The sequence below is a fragment of the Macrobrachium rosenbergii genome, chromosome 5 (genome assembly GCF_040412425.1).
Source record: "Macrobrachium rosenbergii isolate ZJJX-2024 chromosome 5, ASM4041242v1, whole genome shotgun sequence".
In the NCBI taxonomy this organism is placed as follows: Eukaryota; Metazoa; Arthropoda; class Malacostraca; order Decapoda; family Palaemonidae; genus Macrobrachium; species Macrobrachium rosenbergii.
The window spans coordinates 16,016,376-16,043,907 of record NC_089745.1 but is presented as its reverse complement, the minus strand read 5'-3'; the positions used below and the strand labels follow the sequence as shown (position 1 = coordinate 16,043,907).

General features: G+C 36.7%; 1 long non-coding RNA gene across 3 annotated transcripts in view; it reads right to left on the bottom strand.

Moving 5' to 3' along the window:
• Positions 1-1,108: 1,108 nt before the first annotated feature.
• LOC136838528 (uncharacterized) overlaps positions 1,109-27,532 on the bottom strand; it is a 595,187-nt gene continuing 568,763 nt past the window's right edge. For 2 of the 3 annotated variants that reach the window (XR_010853022.1, XR_010853021.1), the window contains exons 6-7: positions 9,603-9,755; positions 1,109-7,996 (exon numbers count right to left, since the gene is read on the bottom strand). This is a non-coding gene — a long non-coding RNA (uncharacterized lncRNA). Of the gene's footprint in view, positions 7,997-9,602; positions 9,756-17,533; positions 17,773-27,532 lie in introns of those variants that run through there. The other variant, XR_010853023.1, reaches the window with a different exon arrangement.

Below are 27,532 nucleotides of genomic sequence, written 5' to 3'. Positions count from 1 at the left end.
ACTTGTAATTTGAAGTAAAATAAAATTCATTGGCATTTGTTTAGTTGTGAAATTCTTGCAAATTTGTTTAGAAAGATCCTGAGAATACCAACATTTCGTGCTTTGCACATGTCTTTTTGACAACAGTGTCATGTAAACTGCTGGTAATAAAAATTGCACCAAAATAAGTATTATACTCTTCAGAGTTTTGAAATTAAGTAATTTAAACTTACAATTTAAATCTGAACAACTAGGTAATTGCATGTAATCTTAATGGGTGAAGCATAGAAAGTAGGAATAAAATAATGCAACTAAAATAAGAAATACATCAGCAAAGATGTGCTGTAAGCAAATACTCTTAAGTTCATATAAAACTAAACTAGAAAAAATTAAAAATAACAGAAAATAAGCATACATATCCATTTTTATTATAAGTCAGTTACCCATCAAAGCTTCAAGTCAAGAATTCTGTCAACTACAAAGTGTGTATCAGTTAAAGAAAATGTGCATCATAGTTATTGCCTTTAGCTTCACGTTTTTCAGTTTTCTATGAAGGTTGAATAGACATCCGTTTTCTGTAATAAGGCCAGAGAGAGACTGATTTCAAATTCTGAGGGAAAATTCATGTTTATACACCATAGATTTCATACATTTAATCCTTAGAAGTAATGGATTTTTTTTCCCGGCCATGAATACTTTACACTAGAACAAAATTTAGATTATAAAACTAAAACAGTTAAATGTCATACGTTTCAATAGATGCCACATGTCAAAAGAAGCTTGTGATGTAGCAGTCACAGGCATAAGAAGGAAGTCATTAATGGCAGCTTGACCTGAATACCCCACCTTGTGGACTCCCTGCACAATTTCTTACTGTGAAATGGTCTAGCAGTTTTAACCAGTGACAGAGAAAATGGGAATGGACAAGGAAGTATTTAAACCTTTCCCATCTCAACAGTCAAGATGTTAGCTTAGAAAACAGGTTTTTGAGTTGGTTTTTTAGCTGAACTCTACTGGTTGTATAATGCCTCCTGCTGAGGACATAATCTGTTTGCAATACTAGTTAATTTCTGCATGGTTTGGATTAAGAAATGGAAAAATGTATAGAGGTCAAATAAAAAAAGTAGCGTTAATTTGATGGCTTTATTTCCTCAAAATTTTTCTTGTACAGATCAAGCTATTAAGCATGGTGTTCTAATTTTCCTATATGGTACATATTTTTTTTTTTACCTGGCATCAAGGAACTCATTCTATTAAATTTTGACTATAACCATTACTTTGGACAAGGTTAAAGATACCATGCTATACACAGTAATACTGTTAATTTTCTTCTACCTCAATTTGATGTATGAAACATTCTCTTGTCTCGCATTCTACATGCCTTAACAAGATTTTACCCTGTAAAGTTTATTACTGGTAACTTTTCTTTGTACTTAACTTTTTTTTTTTTATTACCTGCTTGCTGTACTTTGTCATCCATTTTATTTTCATGGTTTTTTTTTTTTTTTTTTTTTTTTTGCCACATGGAACACATCTGAATTTTGCTGTTCTAAGGAGAGACCAAATGTAAAATTACTGTCACTTTGTTATTTTATAAATTGTGATATTCTTCACCTCAACTGAGTACTCCGGAATCCTCCCTCTAGCAATTAAGAATTTGAGAGAGAGAGTGAGTTAAGTTAATTTCTTAACTTCTAGAGGGAGAATTCCAGAATACTCAATTGAGGCTGAAGAATATCACAATTTATAAAATAACAAAGTGACAGTAATTTTACATTTGGTCTTTACTCAGAACAGCAAAATGCAGATCTGTGTTCCACATGGTAAAAAAAAAAACAACAACAACAACTGGAAACATGAAAATAAAAATGGATGACAGCAGGTAAGCAGGTACGAAAAAAAGAAGGGGAGTGTAAGTATGAGGAAAAGTTACCAGTAATAAACATTACAGGATAAAATCTTGGAAAGGCATGTAGACTGCGAGACACAAAAGAATGTTTCATACATTATTATTTTACAAAGGCCTTTATTGTAAACCTGAATAGAAAGACTGTCCTGAACCCCAAAAGAATGGCATTGAGACAGCACGTACAACCTTCCTACAAAGCTCATGCCATCTTGCCTGTTTGACACCTTAGCTGATTACTAAATAGTAAACTGGGTAGCTCAATTTTTTAAAATTTAATAGTGGTTTTTAAGGGTAAAAATTCAGTTCAAAGCCATTATCACTAACAGATAAACAGTCATACAAACCAAGATAACTTTTCTAGAAGTACAGACAGAATCTGAAATTTATCAATCTTTGCACAACTCGTTTACCAAGTTAACATGTTCAAAAGAAAATTCCCACCAATACATGGGTAAGGTACCTCTTGAATAACGAGGAACTAGACATTAGTACTATATACTGTACCTACATTACCTATAGATACCACAAGAAAGGGGTTTCACATGCACAATACAGTAATGGCTCTAGGCACAGGAGGTTAGATGGGAAGTGGCTAGGGAAAGTGACCGAGACTTTGTCTTTGGTAAAGGAAGGGAAAAACCAAGATGTGAGTGATATTACGGATGTAATACAGATAGGACGCTGATTTATAAAAATTTTCCCATACCTTCCACATGAACTTCAAAGTGACTATTTACAAACCTGTGTGGGGGCCTCTTTTACAAGACTTCAAAATATACTAATTTTAATTTTACCAAGTTACATGTTTTTTCTAATAATTTATTTTATTTTGTAAAATTATAATTACGGCTCAGACAATATCAAAACACATAAGAACTAAAATCTGTAATAAATTCTGAGTATATTTGTTGTAAAATATTTATTATATTTACTATCATAAAAGATAAGAACTAAAACCAACTGCAATCCCTGGGTATATTTATGAGCAAATAGATAAAAAGATGTCATGGGACAGGGAGGGGCAATACATCGCCCACCAAGCCTCAAGGCAAACTGATTCCCCTCTGTCCTGTGCTGAGCTACTACAGTTGCCATTAGGTCATTTATGGATCAATGAAGTGCTATGAACATCTTTCCTGCTAAATTCATCTAAATCATATGGCGTGTAATACTGTATTAATACTCGTAAGTTAGCCCGTCCATCACTCAAAACCTTTTATACATCACCATATGATGATGGCTGTCCATTAAGGGTTGAAAGGGACTGTGACCACTTTGGAGACCAGTTGGACTTGGGAAATGAGAAACACTTTTCAAAGTGCTTCTTATATGGTGGGAAATACAGTAGAACAGGCATTACTTGCATGTAAAGGGAACCTGCCATTGAAAAGAATCACGACTGTTTCAAGGCACCTTGTAAAGACGTGCACATTTCTGAGGAAGCATCCTCAATATTAGCAAAATAATGACTGTATGGTACTATTATATAAGAGGAAACTCAAAATGTTGGAACTACAAAAGTATACATTCAACTGATGAATCTTTTAAAATGGATAACATGCAACTAACAGGTTTTTGAGAGGTAGAAACCTCTCATATGGTTTCACAAGCAGTCAAGGTACTGTATACAATCTATGTTATGAAAAACCCAATGAAAACTAGGACAAAATTGCATGGTTATATTGCAATATTGTAACGTCTGAAATGAGTACAGTATATAAGTACATCAAGGATTAATGCCAAGCCTCTACCTATTTATGACAATAACATTCTTTGCAAGTGGATTCAAACAAAACTGTGGATGCTGTATTAAGAACAAGTTGGAGAGGAACTAGAGATTTGGAAACTGGGTTTCAGCATAGTTAAGTATAAAACGAAAATGATGACGTACATCTGCTTAAGAGGTTATGAGACAAGCTAAACAAGAAGGTTTGTGGGCGGCCATAAACAATCAACTTACAATGAAGGATGGGGGAGGAGAGAGTTTGAACTACATGAGAAAGATGCTATCTCTAGATGTGATGGATCACAGCACCATCAGGTGAGGGCAGCACTTGCTTTTGACCAGCTGTTTTACCCTTTGGTCAACTGAGTGAACAGATATAAAATCTAGGGCATAGCAAATGCCATTTCAAAGACAAAACCTTCATGTAAGATTGAATACTGCATCAAGAAAAGAACAATTTTGACAACAATAAACACACAGTATCACCATTAAATCATTTTTTGTTTTAAGCCACACCACTGCCTTTTAAGACTCTTTAATTTGGTGCTCTATGAGCTGAGTGACTAAAATTACATATGTATAAATCCAAAGCCTACTGGAGACTGAAGGATGACCCTCAACTTGCTTACAACCGTGCACAGTTAAAATATTTAAATCCCAAGCTGACAATACATCATGCATCAAATTTGAATGGAAAGAATGGACCTTCACAATAAATTTAATATATTTAAAAAAATTTCAAATAATGGTCTTCACACAGCCAAAATATCTACTTTGTCAAGAAGACAACTGATGCACACAGTGACATCATGTTAACCGATCAAAGGATATTGGGACAGAGCCATCCTCTTGACTTTGTCTACTCTACCAGAGGGTGGGTGAAGACCACTTCAAAGGAGATGACAGATCAGCCTTTTGAAGGACAAAGATAACATGATGCATGGAAAACAAACAGAAATCTTACATGGAGCAGCAACATGAAGAAAACATTTAGGGCAGTATGACCCAAAGAATACTAATTTCCAGGCTACCTGTGTTCCAAGGCTACCTGAGAAGACAGCAACAATCTAAATTCACTTAAACAGCAGACAATGTAAGTTTTAGAAAGAAGAGTCCAATTTGTAACATTGAAAAAATGCCACTTGGGGAAAAGGATTTTGACAAGATGAACAGAACTGACTCTCTTGTAATAAGAGCAATATTCTAAATACAGAAGTGGAAAACACTGAACATTGCACGTAATATAAGATAAAATAAAATGAAATGTGGTAACAATATGCATAAATGAATGAAAATTTTCAGCATTGATTGTCTTAAGACTTAAAAGTGTAATACAAAGGCATGGAAGTCATTCCCAGATCAAGGGACATCCCTCACACTTCTGGAAGACTATTTCCTCAATGGTTTGTTTGCCCTTATAACAAATCAATAAACAGGCAGTTAATGAGTTACAATGGGGCTTACATTCTGAGTTCAGAACAGGGGATTTTTCATTCTGAGTTCAAATTGGCAATTTTTTTCTTGTAAAGAGAGCAAGAAGAGAGAGAGAGAGAGAGAGAGAGAGAGAGAGAGAGAGAGAGAGAGAGAGAGAGAGAGAGACTCAAAATACAGTTGACAAATGCAACAAAGAGATAAGAGAAGAGTACAATTCAACTTTGTTGCCATGAGGAAAGGAAACATCACAAAGGAACAAAGCCTTGCATATTCACTCTTCCTTTCTAAACATGTTTAAAAAGGGTGAAAATAGCATGGGAATCTTTTCAACTTTGTGTTTCCTTTGTCCTTTCAAGGCTCAAAAATAACAGTTACATAATACAGTATTCACACTGAATAAAGTAAAGAGTAATCATATAACGTATAAAAGCATATGTCCTACTATTGTATTTTGTCTTTTGGCCATTAGGCCTTACACTAATATAATCTCCAGCAACTTTTACATGTACAGTATGTTAAAAACAACACAACCCCAAGGAAGGGTTTGTTTATGAAAGACCTCAACATTTTTCCTTTGCATTGAGGAATAGTGAATCCTCTTTCCCCATATTCAACATTTTTTTGATCTGTATGAAATGGCCTTATTGTTGGAGGGATGTTGAAAATAAGAGGGGGGAGGAGAGATGATTTAGAGGGGAATGCAATGCCATGAACTGAATGTAACTGACAGTTGTATAAATGTTCTGCATAGAGGATTACAAAGACTGATGTGATGAGGGGGTAGTGGAGTAGTTAACTTGAAAATTAGCATATGTGGAAAAGAGAACTTGTGTAAACCTGGAAAAATGGGAATTAGGGCAGAAAATGTATGACAGACAAGTGTGGAAAGGACTTACTACACATAAATCAATACAGTAAAGGGGAAGCTTGATGCAAGACATCAATAGTAATGATGATGATGATGATGGGCAAACCCATAAAGCTCATATGACAATAAAAAACAGGTTCATGGCAGTCCTCTTTTGAACTCCACTGATACAACAAAGACTGGACAAAACAGAGAGAGAGAGAGAGAGAGAGAGAGAGAGAGAGAGAGAGAGAGAGAGAGAGAGAGAGAGAGAGAGAGAGAGAGAGAGAGAGATATGAATAACTATAAGATTAATGGTAGAGAAGGTCTAATGCATTCCCCCCCACAAAATTACCACCAGTAGAATAGAAGCCAAAGTTACATAAAAAAAAAATCTAATGGTAGAGAAGGTCCAATGACACCCCCAGAAAAAAAAATTACCACCAGTAGAATAGAAGTCAAAGTTACATAAATAACCAGACATTACTTGCACCACTAGGATTAGAAGAATGAACACTTGCAGAAACGTCATGTACATAGAGAGAGACACTCAATGAAGATGAAGCCAAGCACTGTAGAGATGACTAGCTTTCCTTATTTGGTGGTACAGTGTATATTTTCGGTTGCTGGCTGTTAATGCCAGTATGGAAAAGATTTCTTTATATTATAAAAAGGGCCAAGATAAAAATTTAAAATAGTTTTTCAGTGCATTTCATCAGTAAGTCTTCAAGTGGAATCCCAGATTTCTGGAGGGGAAAAAAAAAATACTGCTGTTAGCCTAAGGACCTAAAAGTTACCAAAAATATACTGGTCTGGCCTAGCATTTTTTGTTGGAGGCTAAGTTACAAAGATCAATCACAAAGAATCAGAAGGTCTCCAAACACTTCTGAAGATATAGGCATGGAAGAAAATGATGGGCCTGTATGGGGTAGAGAGGGTGCCTAGGAAGCAGGCGACTGGGGCAAAGATGAAAGAACATCAGAGATCATAATAAAATTATAAACAAACACTTCTGAAAAACTTAAGCAATGGTATATGACACACTGCAGTAATATAGTATTTTAGTGAATGAAATGAGGCCAGAAAGGAGAAACAGAGGACTGAGGCTGATGGAGCATGGTATGCATGTGCTGGGGGAACATGGCAAAGGAAGTTGAAGAAAACATTTTAAATCATCAAATGCCATTACAAGAATCATACAAAAAAATTCAAGTTATATATCTGTATATCTTGAGAAGGTATTCAACAGAGTGCCAAGCTATTAGATGGGTATTATGAAAGGTAAAGCACACCAGACAACTTACTGAGGAAGTGATGACACCGAAACATACAGGATCTAGTGTGAAGACAGTGGCAAGTATGTTCTAGGAAGTTGAGATAGACAATAGTGTCTACCAAGGATCAGCACTGAGCTCATTACTGTTCATCGCAGTAACAGGGGATGCTGCTACGAAAGGAGGCGGCTCCAACCTCAATGAGCTCAAAATCATAGTAAACAAAACATGTTTATGATGACAGAAAGGAAACTCAGGAAAAGATGTTCTGAAAAGTGGCCATGTGGATACTGCAGGCACAGAGTAGGTATGCTGTTGTGTTATGCACTGAATGTAGGAAATGGTGTCACCAGAGATGCCAGGAATACCCAAGTTTAATTGGGGAAGCAGACCTCTAAGAGGTGGAATAATTTTATCCTGTTGACTGATAAGGCTAAAGACGCAAGGGTAGTCATGAAAAATGAGACCAGCAACAATATGAATAGTGGAGGGAATTCAACTGAATACAGTACTGGCAACAAGAGTATAAATTTGTAATGCTTGTGTAAGACTTTGTTACTGTAAACAACAGACATAAGCACAAACAGAGAGGAGAAACTGATAAAACATGGCAATAAATGACCAAGCTTCATGGGTACATTGCATTCAAATCTGCTCAAGCACCCAGTTTCTCTGCCACAGCTGAAAGCTATGGCACAAGTAAAAATAAAAGGTTTGTTAACGCATATAAAAGTACACTTGAGTAAAAAAAAAAAAAAAAATTCAGAGGACTCCGGTCTTCAGTCTTGACGCTTCTTACAAAACTCCTCCATGATGAACCAGAAAACCTGAAAGGGAGTCAAAATTTAGTATCACATACAAGATTTTAATCCTCACACCACTTTATAAATGATTTTCCAAGAACTTCAAAGGCACAATTATACATACATGTCACAAGATAGGAGTCACTAACCATGGCCTAATACTAACTGAATTTTCATAAAAGATTCCAATACTAGTTCTCTTATATAAACATGATGAAAATTGCTATTAATATGAGTATTAGAACTGTTACTACTGTATTATGAAGTAGTTCAACCAGACCATTCACTTCTGCTCCTAACTTCCCACGAGGCTCACCCAAATGAGTAATGCAATGTTAAAGGAGCTAAACAGCTCAAGGCTTACAGGTTTTCAGGTTTCTCTTAAATGAACAGGTTACTGTCCAGCCAAGTTAAGACCAAGGACCCAAGGTAGACGTATGACCCTTTGAAAAGTCCCACCCTTATCTCACAGACCCAGTAATTTAATGTTGTTGGTGAAATCTATCAAGCCACAAGTGAGGCTTGAACTCGGTACCACCACACCTTGAAGTCCAGGATAAATAAACTGAGCTACTATGTTGGAAAGTAACCAAAGAAAACAGAACAAAAGACAGAAAGCAATGCTGCTGGCAGTCAGACGCTACACAAACAATGCCTCAATGACACCTACAGTATAATCCCGCAATCTTGCCTCTGGGCAAGAAATGTATTTTGTGTCTGAACTCCTGTCTGGCCTGTTTTACTATATGCCTTTTGCTACATAACTTATCAAGCCAGCCACCTAGTTTCTGTCCAGCAACTCTCCTTTCTTCCACTGTTGCCAATCATCTAAATCTTTATCATGCAATACTGAATAAGGCAGGGATTTTATGAGGTCATTAAATTCAGTTTCTCAAAGACAATACCTAATCATAATTACAAAGCTACCTTGTAGCCCCCTGATGTTACAGCCTCTCTCTCAAAAAATTATGAGAACCCAAAGAAACTGTGTAACACCACCACCAGACCTTGAGCCTAACATTTTACTTTTTTACTACTAAATTCTTACTCATAATCTGAGGGGTTTCTCAGTTTGCATGCAAACTCTCACTACACTGTCAACATCTTTCAAAATTATATGATTATGAGTAACTTTTGATCACTAAAACTCACAAAATGGCATACCCCAGTTTTAAGAAAAAATTACTAACACATGAACATTCAGGAAAGAAATTTCAAGTGAGAATTTATGACTTCCCTTCATAACATGTGCCTCTGGTATAAACCTGGTACTAATATTTCCCCAATATAAGATGGACCATTCTTTACATGCAACTATTCAAAGTATGGATCAGTTATCAGAATAAAATATGCACAGGCTACACTTCCCTATTATGAACCTCAAGAAATGTTTTCAGCTAAAATCCATATCATACTTATCACGCTGCATTTCATACTATTCCATTGACAAAGTACTAATAACCAACCCCCCAAAACAAATCCTAGGGATAAAACGGACAATTTAAACTTAACAAGCAACACAAAAGAAAACTCTGATGACCAACACATCTTTTAAAAGTTCTAATTTCTGAGTAGGTGAGTCAACTTCAAAGCAAAATTTTACTATGAACACAATTCTAGTTGTACTCACTATCTTCATTACAGCTGTGGTCTGTCTATGCGCAACATTCATGGATGTCATTGTCCAATAATTACATTTCAGACATTATTTTCTTATTAGCTAGAAGGGAAACCTCTAAAGCTCATATAATCACAAAGCCATGGTGCTACGGCAGGATATCCCCTGAAATGAAAGTTAAAAACTTTTAGTCATCTTCAAATTAAAAACTATCTGAATCATCTTCAAATTAAAAACTATCTAAAACTAAACAGCAATGAACACAGATTTTGGTTCAATATCAAACCTAAAATTAATCCTAAGCAGTCACAAATATATGCCTAAATTTTTTTTACTGAAACCAGAGTCAAATCTCAAAATCTTCCTCTGGATTGACAACAGGAAATGGGAACTGGGTATAGTTAAACAAGCTGTGGGGAAACCAATGGGAATAAATGACAAATAAAAGGCAGAAAGTGACATAGCTGGAGCTTATGAAGGGGTGCTGCAGAAAATCTTTACTATCATAAGGCACAGTGAAAGCTGTAGGCCTCTACAGGGAGAAGCAAAAAAATTTAACAGATGACACCAGTGACATCTGTCAATCATTCAAGAAATTGCTCATGAGTGCTATGGAGGGAAAATTGAAGGGGTTCAGTAAGCAATCTGCCCACCAGCTGACCTATGAAAATATCAAAAATATTTTAAGTAATTTGATTCCTAGTCTACAAATCAGAATATTTTATGTAGGAGTATTCCTTAGTGTAAGCTGGAACAGTCACAAACTTTATAACAATGTAGTTGAATGGAGGTAGTTGGGAGAATTCTGGTTATATTACCACATACTTTTTCCCTTTGGCATTAGGGGCTTTGCGAGGTGGTTGAGGTAGGACTATAATAAAAGACACTGATTTGTATAACCTGGAACAATACGGAAAAGTAAAAACAAGCCACTGCCTTTCATGTAAAAGACTCATTCTTTGGGTGGGAGGATGATAATTTTTCAACTGACTGGTAAACTGAATCTCCATCCTGAAATGTCATGCTCCTAGCCACGAGAATAAGCAGGGAAGCCATGACTCATGTTACCTCCTACAACATATGGTATTGGAATGCACGACAGATAGGTTCATAAGCCAGGATGAGATGTCTGATCTCTCACTCGAGGAAAACTTTGGAGAACCAAGTGCTACCCTACAGATAGAGTACCAGAAGTTACAGGACAGCTGGCATCTGGGTCAATCACAAATTGATAGGTTTAGATGACAGCATTACCAAAACCTAAACCCCCTCCACAGGTTAAAAGGTAGAGTGGAGGAAGTCCCTGCTTAAGAGCCAAAGCTTTTAGACAGTATGTCTGATTGTGAAGTCTACCTGCATCATGGCTCCTCTAGCAAATACTTGCCCTAACTGTTGTCCTGCTGAGGAAGAAATAGAAGGGAGAAAGCCACTTGCTCAACCACGCAACCTCTAGCCTTACGCCATCTGAATACTTTATTCTCCCAGGGAAACTTGAAGACTATACAACCTATTGAGCAGCCACCACTGGGTCTTAAGAAGGGTCCAGGGCTTTGGTGCTATATCAATAAGATAAAATGATGTAAGGATAGTCCAGTTCCTCCAGGAACTCACCTTCATTAGCTCCAAATAACTATGGAGGGGCCGACATCCCTGGCTTCACGCACTCTGGTCTGAACTGGACAACTGTCATCCTCACAGCAAAAACTGTATGCTGCTTGATTGCTTCAAGAAGCCAGCAAGAAAGGGTGTCTGAAACAACCTGCCTGAGCCTGGCAGTGCTACAAAGAGCCCCAAGCATGTGTGTCTAAGAGGTTAGGTTTTCATTAGATAGTGCCAAAGGGATCATACTGGGTACTAAAGCCATCTCATCCAGCTTCCTGTTAACAAGTTATAAGATGGAACCAAAAAATTTTTGTATCTCTTGTTAGTAACTGATGTGTTCTGAGTTTTTGCCATAAACTTATAAACATGAACACAAGGAATCCCTAGCCCTCCAAGTACCAAACAAGATACAAAAGGCTTTAAAATGTCAACACACTACAGCATTATTATTATCATTATCATTATCATTATTAACATTCAGTAGATGAAACCTATTCGTATGGAACAAACCCACAGGGGCCATTAGGAAGAATAGTAAGAGGAAGTAATAAAGGGAAATACAGAAAGGAGAGACCTCACTTATTAAAAAAGAAAAAAAAATTAAATTAATAAAAATGTATTAAAATGCAAGGAGATTAGTATTAGGGTAGTAATGCATTGCATCTTTGCTTGAACTTCTGAAGTCCCAATTGCACAACATCCTCTGGGAGGCTGTTCCACTGTCCAACACTGTGAGGAATAAAGGACCTCTGGAACTGTGAAGTTTGACAGACAGGGACATTTACTGCATACTGGTGCTGCTGTTCAGCAAATCTGGTTGCTCTCAGCAGATAAAGGGGATCAGGGATCAATTGTGAATGTGTAAGATCTCTGTTGAAATACAATTTATAACAGAGTGACAAACAAGAGACCATCCTTCTATGGTCCAAGTCATAACTGCTACTATTAGGAAACAGAAACCTACCACCACAAACAACTCTATCTAAAAGCGATAAATCTCTGGCAGAAGCAGACATCCACACAGGAGAAAAGTATTCTAATAAAGGAAGTACAAACGACCTATAATATGTTGCATTGATTTTATCACTGTTATTAATATATGAGGCCTTACGAACAATACCTAACTTTCATGTGGAATTTGCTGAACCTTTCATTAGATGTTTCTCAAAAGTTAGATGTTAGTCAAAAGTTACACCTAGAATAGTTAAAGCTTCTGGCTCATTCAGCGAAGTTCCACCTTAGGGGAAGATTTGGTAGAAAATCTGTACAAGATCTGCTAATCAATAGTGTTTTCGTTTTACTGGAGTTCTGCCTCACACCCCACCGACTACATCATTCCCTGGTCCGGCCCACGCCCTGATTAAGGCTGAGGGCAGCTTCATTTCTCATATGTGGAGACTTTACTACAACCACAAGTGTTGCAGCATTTACATACTGAACAATCTTGTTTTCCAGACCAACAGCCATATCACTTGTACATAATGTACTAAAAATAAGTTTTTCAGCAACTTTGGAGAGCACAGGAAGAAGAGAGATCAGCCTGTAGTTACTGCAGTCTGCAGATATGCCACTCTTTGGAACAGGCACTGTGCTCATCTGCAAAGATACTACGTGGACATAAAAATCTATAGAATCTACTAATCTTGGGAGACAACACCCTACAAACTTTCTTAAAAATAAAGGGAAGAAACCATCAGGATCTTCTCCTACCCGACCAACAAGATTATCCAGATTTTTCTTAACATCCCTAGAGCGAAATTCAAATTTTGTAAGAGTAGATTCAGGATGACAAGTATCGGGAAGAGGGACATCCTCAACTGAATGCTTAGCTTCAAAAGCTCAATGAAACAGTTCAGCCTTTTCCCTAGGGAAAGTAACCAATCCACCATCATCTATTAGCAGTGGTGGAATGGAATACGAGCACGACCCAAAGATAGACGATGCCAATTCGGTCCACCATAGATGAGGCTGAGTAATTCCTTCAAGTTTCGTTTTTAGGGAATTATTGAAATTTCTCTTGGCTGTATGGTAAGTTCTATTTGCAGCACAGTGAGACTCAAAAATGGTGTAATTTTCATTCGAACAATTTTGTCTCCATGCGTTGAATTTGGCCTGTTTGTCAAGGAAGGCTTATCTACATTTATCATCAAACCATGGCTGGTCATTTGTCCTAAATCTGATGATCTTTCTAGGGACATACCTTATTAAAATAGCCATCAATATTTCATTTAACTTCTTCTTGGGATCAGGATACAGCATCTGAAATATTAAGTGCCTGACATGCTTCAATACAGTAATGCTATCCCAGTTGGCTCAGCCAGACTGTTTTTCCTATGGTGGAATTATAAATATACTGATTGGCAGATATGTCCATCTCCATGGTGCCTTGATCAGAAGTGCCTATATGTTCACAGACCTTGGACTTACAATAGCTGGACAAAACTGGAGGATAAACAGAACTCAAGAGCAGACCAGCCATGTTCATCTGTGGAATTTGAATTTAGCCACTAGCTGTGCTTTGTATTAGTGTCTTCACAAATAACGAATAAAGCTTTTGAATCTGAGTTATCACAGGGAACCAAAAACTTCTTGAACTTCTTGTCAGTAACTGATGGGTTCTGAGTTTTTTCCATAAACTTATAAACACGGACACAAGGAATCCCTAGCCCTCCAAGTGCCAGACAAGATATAAATGGCTGTACAACTTGTAAACACACAATGATGAAGCTAATGTTTTCATAACAAATCCTGATGGCTAGATCTTAATCTGAGGCCTTTCGTGAAGGTTCTACAGCAAGTGACTGAGGCTGTGGAGATATATACCACTCCTACGAGTATGGACAACTCTACCAAGTAAGAGAGGTCCATGCCTTTCAGTCATAAGACCTAGCTCTAAGCAGAGCAATGGGCTTCACTGCAGGGACTGACAGGAACTCACTTCGATGAAGGTGGATGAATAAGTCAGTGATCTGCTGCAAAGTAGCTCTAACTGGAAGGATACCGTTATGTCTGACACCAGTCAAGGAAGATGGTCCACTCTTTGGTACAAAGCAGTTGTGGCTACTTCAATATGGGTAACTAAAAGACAAGAGTGAGCCAGGGGAAATCTCTGCACCTTGACCAGTACGGGTGAGTTAACTTGAAAAATTTACGGAAATAATGTGAGAAACTTATTGTCTTTGTGTTTTCAGACATTAAAGTTCCACAGGATGCCACGTTTAGTACCAGGCTCTCGGGATGAGCACGAAAACAGAAGATGGTAAAATTCTCACATATTCAGTCGTTTCTCAAGTTATCTCATGTGTACTGCACCACATACACCCTTTTCTATAGTTAGGAAATAATAGTAAATTATGACCATTGCTGCTGCTGCTACCACTACACGATACCTCCATGTTGAACCACTAAAAAAACTGAAATGATATATTGGCATACCAAAGGGTCCAAAATTTTCTAAATTAAAGCACATGCTGTAACATTTTGGGAGTTCAATGGGTATCATTGCCCTCCCCCCCTGCAAAAAATAAATCTTGTAAAAACACTCCCATGCAAGTTGGGCAGAGCTGTCACCCAAGGTAGAAAGCACGTGCAGACCAACATACAATTGGACGGAAGCTCAATTTGTGTAACAGTGTTAACATGAACACAGGACTTGGAAAAATTTCAAGAGCAACCATACGAGAGCCATACTTTACTGTCGATTTTCTTGGTAATTATTACAATTTCTAAAAATAGCTTAACCTGTACAGTGTACTGCATTATAATGTATACACAACTCTCTTTAGTAGTAAAAAATTTTTATTAACAAACAATAGCTCTGTGCAGAACTCTTCCTTAGAATTAACAGGTTAGGTTGTAACCCTATTATCAAAATTACAGTTGTGAACCTGGAGGGGGGCAGTCAGGTAAGGCCTCTAGCACTCTATGTCAGGTTAGGTCACAATCCAATTTACTTAAATTTACATTGCCTTAGGTTAGGTTGGGGGGGCCCAGAGAAGGTGAGCCCCCCTCAACTAGATAAGGACCTGGTGTCCTAGGTCAGGTTAGGTTGGGTTAATTCCTGTACATTCTTACACTTCATGGTAATTCTAAGCCGGCTGTCTGCGGTGAGGTAGCCTATGGCAGTTGATGTTTTCCTATGTTATTTTACTTGCTTTACAAGAATTTAAAGTAATATTTTGTCAGCTGGCTGTAACTAAACTGTAATTGACCTTTGAAGGCTACAAGACATTACCAACAGGTCCCCTGCACCGACTTATACAGTTCAAAGGTAAATTACAGTTTAGCTACAGCCGGCCGGCAAAATCTTATCTTAAACTCTTGTAAAACAAGTAAAACAACACAGAAAAACGTTAACTTTCATAGCCTAGCTCGACTGGACACTATCTGAAGCTTTCGGTCGTGGCGAAGAAGCATAAACAGATGGCGGAACGGCGCTTCATGCCTTATCCGCATTTTGAAATATTCTTGGCAAGCTCCTATGTTCTGGCAGGCGGTAATGTTGCGCTGCGCACGCTAGCCATAGGGGTTACAAAAATGTAAAAAGAATATTACTTTAAATTCTTGTAAAGCAAGTAAAATAACACAGGAAAACGTCAATTGCCACAGTCTAACTCACCGCGGAACACCGGCTTAGAATACTACTCTCTCAGTTGGAGGCATCGGGTGATTGGCTCGCCTGTAAGACCGCACATGCGTGATAGGGCCTAGAATCAGCAGTAGTAGTAATGCATGAAAAGTGACTTTGGAACGGCTCCCGCTGTCCATCTATTCACCCTTTTTTTTACGCTTGTTTTTCGTGTTCCAAATGACATATATAAGAGGAAATACAACAATAAAGTGCCCAAACCTTTTCCCAAGTTATTTACCCCACCCTAAACCCCGAATCCCCAACAGATCCCCCTTACCATTAGCTATTCTCAAAAGTGTCTTGCCCCACCCAAAACCCCGATTCCCAATGGGTCCCCTTTACCGTCAGCTACAGATCTAAGATAATTTACAGCTTAATTACGGCCAAGCAACAAAATATTACTACAAGTTCTTGTCCAGCAGGTAAAGCTCTATAGAAAAACGTCAACTGCCATAGTCTAGCTCACCACGGACAGCCAGCTTAGATCTACCAAATTCATTTCCAACTCTGGAGGGCACTCATGGTTTAAAGTAAAAATGGTAATTCTATATATTAGCTCCACACCTGTTTTTACCTTTTCAACTGGTTTTTTCTACATTTTGTGGGGATCTGATACTGGCGGTGCATCTGTTTGTTGTCGGCCAAATGGAATGTCCCTTTCGCCCGTGTTTAGTACTGGCCGATATGAACTGTTCAAAACAGACGTACCCGTGCTCTGTCTTGTGAAGATCGTGTATGGAAACCCCTTGCTGGATGGACTTCAGAGGTTAATTGCAGGTTAATTACACTCGAGCGCCAAAAATTAAAGGTAAATTCATGGGTAGTTTGCAGTTTACGTTGACGCCACGTAACGCCGTTTGTCCCGTCTGCCAAGGTAAGTAGTGCCACACGAAATGCCATGTTCTCTATCTTTCTGGGGGGGTCCAGGAAGGGCAAAGCCCCCCACCTAGGTAAGGGCACGCTGCACTAGGTTAGGTTAGGTTGGTTGTTATGGTTTCGTCATTTTAGTACCGGTTTCGTATGTTGGTATTCCTCCGCGACTAGAAAACTGGCAGACGACACCCTGCTTCAACGTAAACTGCAGGCGCTCCTATATTCATAATTAGCGACCAAAAAACTGTAGAAAAAGTCAAGTTATAATGCCGCCGGCTGTGTGGAGCTACTATATAGTTCTACCATAAAAATTTACCATCTTTTAGGTTGTCTGGTCAAACAACAAAAATAATATAATCCTACAACGAAAATAATATAATCCTACTACATTTCCGCTATGCAATTTATAGCCCAGCCACAACTTGAAGACGCCATTACGAAATGTACTAACTCTTCTTTAGGAATATGCCTGACTCGTTTTTTCGTGACGTACACCAATTCCTCAGTCGCAGCCCCAGTTATCCAGCGCTTTCATATGTAGCCTAGGCTACCAAGCTAAGCCTAACTAGGATAGTCAGATTCTCCAACAATGCTTACCATGACCAAGAAAATACTACTTTCGACTAAATAGGACCTGTCTAGGGTGGCCTTCCACGATTTACCCTGATTAAATAAATAAAATTAAAACTAAGTTACAACAGGCAAGGCTTGCCTATTGGTGGTTGCCTTCCCTATGGTTGTATGGTAATAGCCTCTAAGTAGCTTTGGCCTTACTTGCTACTGTGAAAATCCAGTATTAATAAAATAATAATATGCATATTAGAATACAGCATCTTACCATACTATCAGTTTTCATCGTTGTGCAGTAACGCGGACCCAGAAAGCCAAGGAGTTGGTTGGATGACAAGTGGCCATGACAGTTGTTGACTGAGTGGATCCCGAGTTGCCATTTCCACAACAGTCTTCTCATTTTATTTAATACAAATGTACTATATGTAAGAGCATGCGCGTGCGTGTGCAGTTCAATTAATATAAAAAATTCTCAATCCAATGTATTTACTGGTCTTTCCCGATAAATACTTTCAAAACAAAAAACAAACCATCTCATCTCTGATTTAAAAGTGCGTTGGCAACGCTATGTCGGTACACCTAAAATATGTTTCATTAATGACCATTGAAAGGTCAAACTATTATATACACTACACGAATTTAAGTGCTTCAAAATACTCTCTTTTTGACGCACACATGTAATAGGGTACGTATGTTTTGTACTATTTCAACAACTAGCCTGGAAAAATGACAATGGAAAACAAACTAAAATTAATAGAGGTATTGAGAAATAACCCAACAAAACTGTACATTAAAGGTTGTAAAATGAATCTATGAAGAAAAACAATCATGCTTTTCGTATTCTCTTCAATTCAGCACTGATTGTAGTTGCCTACCACACACATAATATATATATATATATATATATATATATATATATATATATATATATATATATATATAAATATATATATATATATATATATATATATATATATATATATATATATATATATATATATAATATATATTGGTAGTCAGGAAAAGGAAAGGGTGTTGGTGCTGAAGCGAGACTATACCGATTAGCGAAATAGTTTGCAAGAGGAAAAAGGTAAGAATTAAACGATTAATTAGAATCACGATGATAAAGCAGTAATTGTTATTATTCATGGTGAGAACATGGAAGCCGTAAAGATTTCGGAAGATGGTTGGATGAGAGAAGAGGTAATTAAGTCAGCTAAAGGATAGATTTGAACCCAAGTAAGCTTTGTTCGTCACATATCCTTGCGTCCGGGATGGCAAGGCCCCTCTTAGACTCCAATTATACATTACGCCAGTCTGAGTCCAATCTCCTTACTCCCACCTTTGATTCCCTGTTAATATTGTTGTAGATTTACCTGACCTTAAGCCCGTCAAGTCCCTTGTCCCTGGGCAGCCCTATTTTAGCTGGGTCAACTAGGAGAGTGGGTTATGGAATCAACCCCCAAACCTGGCAAATGCCAGCCTAGCCTAGTACTCCATCTCTGAGCTACGCTGACCCATCATTAACAATTCTCACGGTGAGTTTGGATTCAATATGCATAAAGACAAACCTCCTCTTTAAGTATCTGAACTGCCAACCTCTGTTTTGCCAACATTAGCAGGTATTAAAGGAGTGGAACCGGCCAGCAATACTACTATATGTATTTTGGAATCACAGAGGACCTCCTGTATCCATATCAATGGTTTTACCCATATTCCTCCTTACCAGCAGTTAGCAGACATTTAATTCTCCTCCCTGACGGTAATGGGGTGGCATATGTAACTTATAAGCAGGTAATCTCACCTGGAATCACAGGTTGGCAGTTCAAAACCAAACAAGATGTTTGTCTTTATTACCTATTTCCAGGCTGGACAGAAGAAAGAAGAGCAGCATAATGCTGTACGTTTCCCATAAATTACAAAAGTTTTAAGATTAATTTAATTTTACTAGAATTAGTCTGTTGTATTTATAGCACTTAAGAGCATATTCGAGGGACAGTTTTCTAAATGGTGTTACTGATGCCGATAGGGATAAAGTTCTAGTAGCATTAACTATAATTAATGTAACTTAATGATTAAGTAATAAGAGACCCAGAAGATATTTATATATATATTAAAAATATATAAATATATATATATAATATTATATATATATATATATATATATATATATATATATATATATTAAAGAACACATGAAGCTTAGTCTTCCTTTCTGGTAAAAACGTAGATGGATGAACACCAACGCTTCTGGTAAATTAATCCTGTCGCCATCCATTAGAGCAGGGGTTTTGCAACATCACCCAAAAATTAAATGCCACAGAATTTTGGTGTCTGGTGCTAGCGGCAACGGCACAAGAAAAGACCGATAAGCCAACAGTGAGAAAAAATGTACAGTTGCCTACTGCCCCATAGTGTGGTGCATGCGGTAATGGGTTACAATGGAGAGAGAGAGAGAGAGAGAGAGAGAGAGAGAGAGAGACCTCAGTCTTCTATTAAATTTGGGAGTCTGTTGTGAGAGGCAATGGGTAACAAATTGCCGTGAAGCAAACAGACTGAATGAGGGTTAATCGCTGCTCGCTCTGTGCGTGCTTGCAGGATTAGAACCTCGAAAACTTACTTCTTTTTTTAATAATTAACCTGTTTCATGAGACGTTTGTTTGCTTTGGTTTCCAGTAAAGGAGAAAGGGATAGAAATCAAGTAATTGTGGGGCAATCATGTTAATTTTCCCATTGCTTCAAGATGGTCACGCATCTACCAATCACAGTCGCTTTTCATACCGAATACTCAACAGTATTTCAGGCCTCAAAATGACGCACTGCCTGCCGCTTGGGTCAGACCGCTACGGTAATTATGTTGCAAATGTTACCGACGTTAGCTTATTTAGTTATTTATACGTTTGGGTCATAACCTGGGGTTGAGATCAGTAGGGATGTTGCTGTTCCTCATAAAAACACATTTGCATTTCCAGAGGCCAATGGGATGGGCAACGCAGTATACTTATCAAGCTAATTCACCCCAACGGACTTTCGACCGATGGAAGATTGCGATAATTAGGAAAACAGAGCTAGAAGTGTTCCAAAGCTCGGCAGTAGAAGGAAAAATGGTCAATCACCGTGCACTAAGGATCACCGACTTTCACGGATTAAATTTGGGACGAGGTGGCATGACGGGTGCTACGAAATTTAATAATTTACTCATGTTCTAATATCTGCTAAGGTCTTATATTATTAAACTAGCGGACACAAACTAACTAAAATAATGGGAATATAAGAGAGGGACGGGACAGCAAGTCCCGACACTACAAACGTTACGTGCCGTCTAAAAGTTCGAAACAAGATACATTCATTCGTTCTGTGTACTTACAGAGGAACTAATTCTAAACATGGAGTTTACCATCCGTAGAATAATTTTTGTTAAACGACAGAAAAATAGGGATACACAATACATGCTATTATAAAAAGAAAGAGAGAGGGAGAGAGACAGTTTATTTAGGAATACCAGGGAAATTAAATAGGGGAAAACACCTATTCTCCATTTTCTCATCTCCATCTCTTGACTCCACCAATAAATCTATCGCCCTTGACCTCCTGTTACGTCTTTTAAATGGACACCATATTCTTTGGAAGCTTGAAATTCAAGTTAACGGCCCCTGTGGGCTTGTTCCATATGAATACAGCTCATCTTTTGGATAATAATAATAATAATAATAATAATAATAATAATAATAATAATAATAATAATAATAATTCATATAATTTCATTTCGGCTAACTAGAAGCAGCTTTGAGCAACTTACATTCGCCTGATTGGACGAATGAAGATAATTGGGTTAATCGCGAACGTGGCCGCTGCACAGGCAGATGGGAGTGAAGGTTACGGGAAAACGATTATTCTGGATCAAGCTGAATCCTTAAAAAACTCAAATAAATGTTGCCATGGTGGAAGGTGTCTGACGCAATAAGATGACGATGATATAAAGCACCGGGACTTGGACATTCCATTTCGCGGAACTCTCCGTTGTGTGGAAGGTAAGAAAAGGCATGAGTGAGTATGAATTAGTATCATAATTATGCCAATATCTTTTATACATGAGATGTGAAAAGTCGTCCTGTTCAATGAAAAATGAAGTGTTGACGAATTTAACATACCTAGAAAATTTCTTACTATATATATACACATACATATATACATACATAGATATTCACATATATACATAAAGTGTGTATATTATATATATATATATATATATATATATATATATATATAAATATATATATAAATATATATATATATATATATATATATATATATATATATATATATATATATAAATATATATATATATAAATATATATATATATATATATATATATATATATATATATATATATATATATATATAAATATATATAAATATATAAATATTATATAATATATATATATATATATATATATATATATATATATATATATATATATATATATATATATTATATATATAATACATATATATATATATATATATATATATATATATATATATATATATATACTGTAAATATATACACACATAAAGACACGAAAGGAAACATGAACAGTTTAATGTTTCCTTTTGTTACTAGGTATATATTTTATGCCCATCTTGTGTTAATCCCCTGGGTTCTTATATATAAACACACACACACGCACACATGCATATATATACAGCATATATGCATATATATATATATATATATATATATATATATATATATATATATATATATATATATATATATATATATATATATATATGCATGTGTGTGTGTGCGTGTGTTTGTGTATAAAACAATATATATATATATATATATATATATATATATATATATATATATATATATATATATATATATATATATATGCATATATAATATAATATAAAACAAAAGTCAGTTACATAACTTTTTTATTTCATTACAAATTAGGCGAAAGACCAGAAGGATTCTTTTGCAACTAGCAAATTAATTAATGTTTGGGTAAAATCTTCAATTTAAGATTGATAACCAGGAACAACATGCATCCTCTCCTGTAAAATGAAAACAAAAATCTGTATTCTTAAATACATTTTGATGTGAAAAATACCATAGAAAGGCTTCGTACACATTCCAGACAACCGCTTCTCACATCTCACTCAGCTGCCTGCCCCATCGGCCTCTGATAAAGCAGGCACTTTTAAATAAATTCTAACGGTTCTTGTAATTCATCACACATGAACAAAGCATCTCAGTTCGGGGTTTGTAGGTTCCAGAAGACGTCTGAAAAATAAGCATTTAAGTAATGAGAGAGAGAGAGAGAGAGAGAGAGAGAGAGAGAGAGAGAGAGAGAGAGAGAGAGAGAATTATGTCCGTTATGGTTGGACGGGTTAAATGTATAACAAGTTATTACACGTTCGACCAACTAATTATATTCAGGATAGCATAATTTTATATTATTTAGTATAATATATGACCATTAAGAGTTTGAGTGATGAAGCTTGATATTCCAAGTGATTAACATGCAATTACCATATTGCCTACATTACTTGACATGCCTCTTTCCAAGAGGCGGATTTGTCAATACTTAAGAGGTCAAATCCACTTCTAAAACCTTTTAACTTACATTGTATCCTTTCAGAGCAATCATCACTAAACGCATCTTCTCCTCTCGGCCACAACTCCAAATGAGGTATTCAACATAATACCCAAAATGGCTCAGGAAAATAAAGACACTAGAGGCTGTTTTTATATCCGTCATCTGCGGCTCATTAACCCCTTAATTAGAAGCAGCGTTAACAAGGATGTTCTGGTTTTAAAGTTGAGGGGAATTATACTATTATTATAATGTTTTACTTTTGTTCTGGTTTCTTTTTACTGTTGCTATTATTAGCATCAACTGTTCATTCTTATCCTCACACATTTCAATTGCAATTCGTTCATAAAACGGTCAGTTCATTCTCTTTTTATCCATCCATTTCTTAACTTTTCAACAAAGTGAAGAAAAAATATTACGAAACACATACACGAATTTTTGAAAGAAAGAGAGAAAGGAGACTGATTGAAACATTACTACGTCATCATTATTATTTTTCAATGGTAGACAAATCGAGACGGGCAAAATTTTCATCGTATGTGTTTCTTTAAATCAGGTAGGTCAAATTACCCAGGAAACACAAGGGAAGATTGAGAAATTCAATCAATACTTAACATTTTTCCATTAGATGCGAGCTGGTAAGGGCATTAGGCTGCCAGTTCCATCGGACTCTTGATTTAAAGAAAGGATCAAGTGGTTGTGAAACACTTGTTATTGTGACTTAAGTCAGCGACTGCTTTCAAATGCAAGAGAGGATTTTTCCGGTAACAGATAAAATACTGATTACGTCACACATGACGTCAGAATCTCCCCTAGAACTGAGTCCTTGTCTTTCCGTCACAAAGCTCTTCTATAGAACAATAATGAACGAGGCTCCAAAGGTATATTTTCTAGGAATAAGTAAAAAAAAAATGAATAAACATCTTAATAATTGAAAAGCTGAAGATTAAAAAGCGCGCAAAAAAGGTTAAAAAATGCAATAACGCCAGATATTTTTTCCTTTATTCACAGATTTTGTCGAAAGGAACAAACCCGAGCGAGGGGCTCAAAAGAAAACTCTTCAGAACCCTTTATATCTGGAATTCGAGGCGTTTATGAACCGACATCAAGGGGAATCGAGGAAAAGAAATAGAAGGTTCTGATTCTCTTTGCGCGGGCTTGGGGGGTGGGGGTGACGGGAAGGAGAGGGACTAGGTAGGGATTCGATCCCCTCGGGTGATTATTATTAGATTTCGGAGGATAAAAATGGAATTATGGCACCTTTTAGCTCTTACTACCGAATGTAGCCTGGTGTTCTCTGATTGTAGAGGGTGAAATGGTGATCACTGCTTGCATAGTAATGTTTTATTAGAGAGTAAGAATACTGAAAGAAATAATTATTATTATACAAAATCTGAACTTGAATATAATACTTATTCCTTTTATTCATCCACCACAAGAGGAATAAAATACGCTCTATCCAGCAAGAGCAACTGAATACCTGACAACTCTGATTTGACACGCTTCCATGTGCGTTCTGATGCGGCTGTGTTAGGAGACATAAGTCTGGCACTAATTAACTTACAAAATATTAATAGAAAAATTTTCTAAAATTTTGATGGAAACTGGGCAGTTTTTTTTACAAGTACTCGTAAAATTAGTATGAGTATTGAGTAATCAAAATTACTTCAGCAAATAAAAAATACACTATATCTGCTATCATCATTACTACTTATCACAATATACACACAAACCTGATAAATAAACATCCAAAGAATGGACCGCATAAATTTATGGGCTGTCCAGGAGCAAGATCCCGTGATAGCTTATGGTCAGCTTAATCTAGACGACGAACGCATAATTAAACAAAAGGGAAAAATAGATTCAAAAGCAGAAAAACAGAATTCAGTTCAGATGTAGATAAATAAATCAATTAATCATAATTACGGCACAGTACCATGGCGCATGAAAGTAGGCCTACTAACTTACACTTACAGAAGAGAAGGAATTCTAAAAAAGTAAACGAGAGAAGAATAACTAAAATAACTGTAAATTAATAGTGTGCCTCTGGAAAATACTCCTATCCTTTAGTTGCATGGTATCCTCGCTCTAATCTTTATTTTAATGCTTTTAATTCTAAGAGGTAATTCTCATTATTTAATATATGCTATTTTTTAGCTTTGTGAGAATCTTAATTGAATTTATGTACAAGGTAATTTTGATCGGTTATGCCTTATAATCTGGTATTATATGAATATTCTGTATTCGGAACACTAAAAAAAGATACAAAAGTACCGTATTTTAGAGAAACTATCATGTAAATCAGCTGCTCAGGAAACCAGCTACTAATATTAATCCTGCTGCACTGATACAACAAGAAAAGATTCAGAAAACGGAGACTTCTGTCGGGTAGGACACGGTTACCTAGGTAGAGTTAATCTAGGCTGCATTCCCTGAACTACCTACTTTTTTTGCCTAAGATTAACGGAAGTAGCCGGGTTCTTACTCAGCCAGTTTGTGCGGCCATTTTTATTGAAATTCAAAGTCCACTGAGATGGCAATCAAATGCCAGCACCTACACCAGGCTCGAAGGAAAAGGAAAAAGAAAGTGAAAAAGAAGAGAGGGCTTGAACACTGAACACCTTTCTCTTACAGGACGGGAATTTCAGTGTTATTGAGTAACATAGGCAGGAGGAGGGTTCCAAAGCTTGTTATTCAGTGGACACAAGCTCCTGATTTTCAGAAAATCAGTACACAATATAATGGTATTTTATTGGAAAGAGAAACATTGCAATGCTTTATTCGCCGTATCTATCTATCTATCTATCTATCTATCTATCTATCTATATATATATATATATATATATATATATATATATATACATATATACATACATACATACATACATACATACATACATACATACATACAGGAATCCTCTTATCAATAGCAGATATGTTCCAGAACCTACTGCTTAAAGCAGAAACCAATGACATTAGTGATTATACACAGACCTTATAAGTAACGAGATTTCTGTGCACATAAAAGCATGCATACTAAAGTCTGACTGAAAAATACACCGCTAACAAAGAGTATTTCACATAAATAAAGCCTTCTTATACAATCTCTCTCTCTCTCTCTCTCTCTCTCTCTCTCTCTCTCTCTCTCTCTCTCTCTCTCTCTCTCTCTCTCTCTCTCTAATGAAACTACAGAGAAACGAATGTGGAAAAACAAAAACTACTCTTTTACCCATTTCAGGACGAAAGGACAGTAAAAAAAATGAAAGCCTAAAATGATAAGCAAATGATGTAGTGGGGTGAATGTCTAGGCATTGTGATGATGTATTAAGTTTTAGGCCTTTGACCTGACGAAACACCACAGAGAGATCATCAGTTGCCATTCGTTGAATAATACTGCCATGGCCCATACCTTGGGGTTTTATTGCCAGATAACGGGCAGATACCACTTGTGCTGGTTACTGACAGCGTAAGGATTCTTCACGTAAGAAGAATGTACACCCCACTCCCGGTCACTTACTACCAACGTTAATCTGTTCTTCCATGTTTCAAAACTTGAAGCCTGTTTTGAAATTATGAAAATATAAGTTTGTTTGGCATCTTTTTACGCAACAGTTTTGCTTTCTTAAAAATTCAGACACCTTTAGGATGATAGCCCCTCTCTCAATAATTTCTTTAACTCTGCTGGAAACATGGCAACCACTTCCTTATCATCAGATGCAGCCCCTTCAGTTACTTATATTCTTCAGATGAGACTTATCTCTGAACCTATGCAACCATCCCTTAATTGCTGCGAATGTCTTAATATCCTCATAAAGGCTTAAGGCCTTTTGCCATATCATGTTTCATCACTGGATATCTTTTCTGATTCTTCCACTCAGATATTTAGTTCCTTTTCCACCCACATGAAATGATAGCTAATCACAGCTGACATCAACTTTGTAGCCTTTGGTGTCATAGCATAGGCGGTATGAAATCGCCTCACCAGCGTCAGAACACAAAAAGGGGTTAATTTAGAGCACAGTTAAATCCTATTGTGCCTCTTGTTAACCTAACCAATGAACGAGGACCGTGGTGGTTTGCTGACCACGGTGGGTCTCTGACAGGGCGGATAAGAATATGGGCCAGCAACCTCATTCCAAAATATTGCCGGGAAACAGTAGGGTGGAACCTTGTGGAGCCACCCCTTCTAGGGAGAGAGAGAAAAAGAGGTATGTTTGAATATATATTTATAAACACACACACACACACACACACACACACACACACACACACACACACACATATATATACATATATATATATATATATATATATATATATATATATATATATATATATATATATGTGTGTGTGTATATATATATATTTATAATTGCCTACTCTTTTTTAGAGTGTGTATGGGCGTTAATTGCACTGTTTTACTGGTTAGAGCTTTGTTCCCCTAACATATTTCTCCAGTAATTTACAACCCCCATTAAACAAGAAGCCGGTTACTTTTATCAACACAATTCCCTACCGTTTCAGAGTTAAATATTTATAAAATCATACTGGATTTACAAACGAAGTTAACTTTTCTTTTTGAACCGACTGCGAATATCGAAATACTGTACCCGAGTTCTCTGGAAATTCCCCGCAGTAATTCCTATTTGGCAACTGC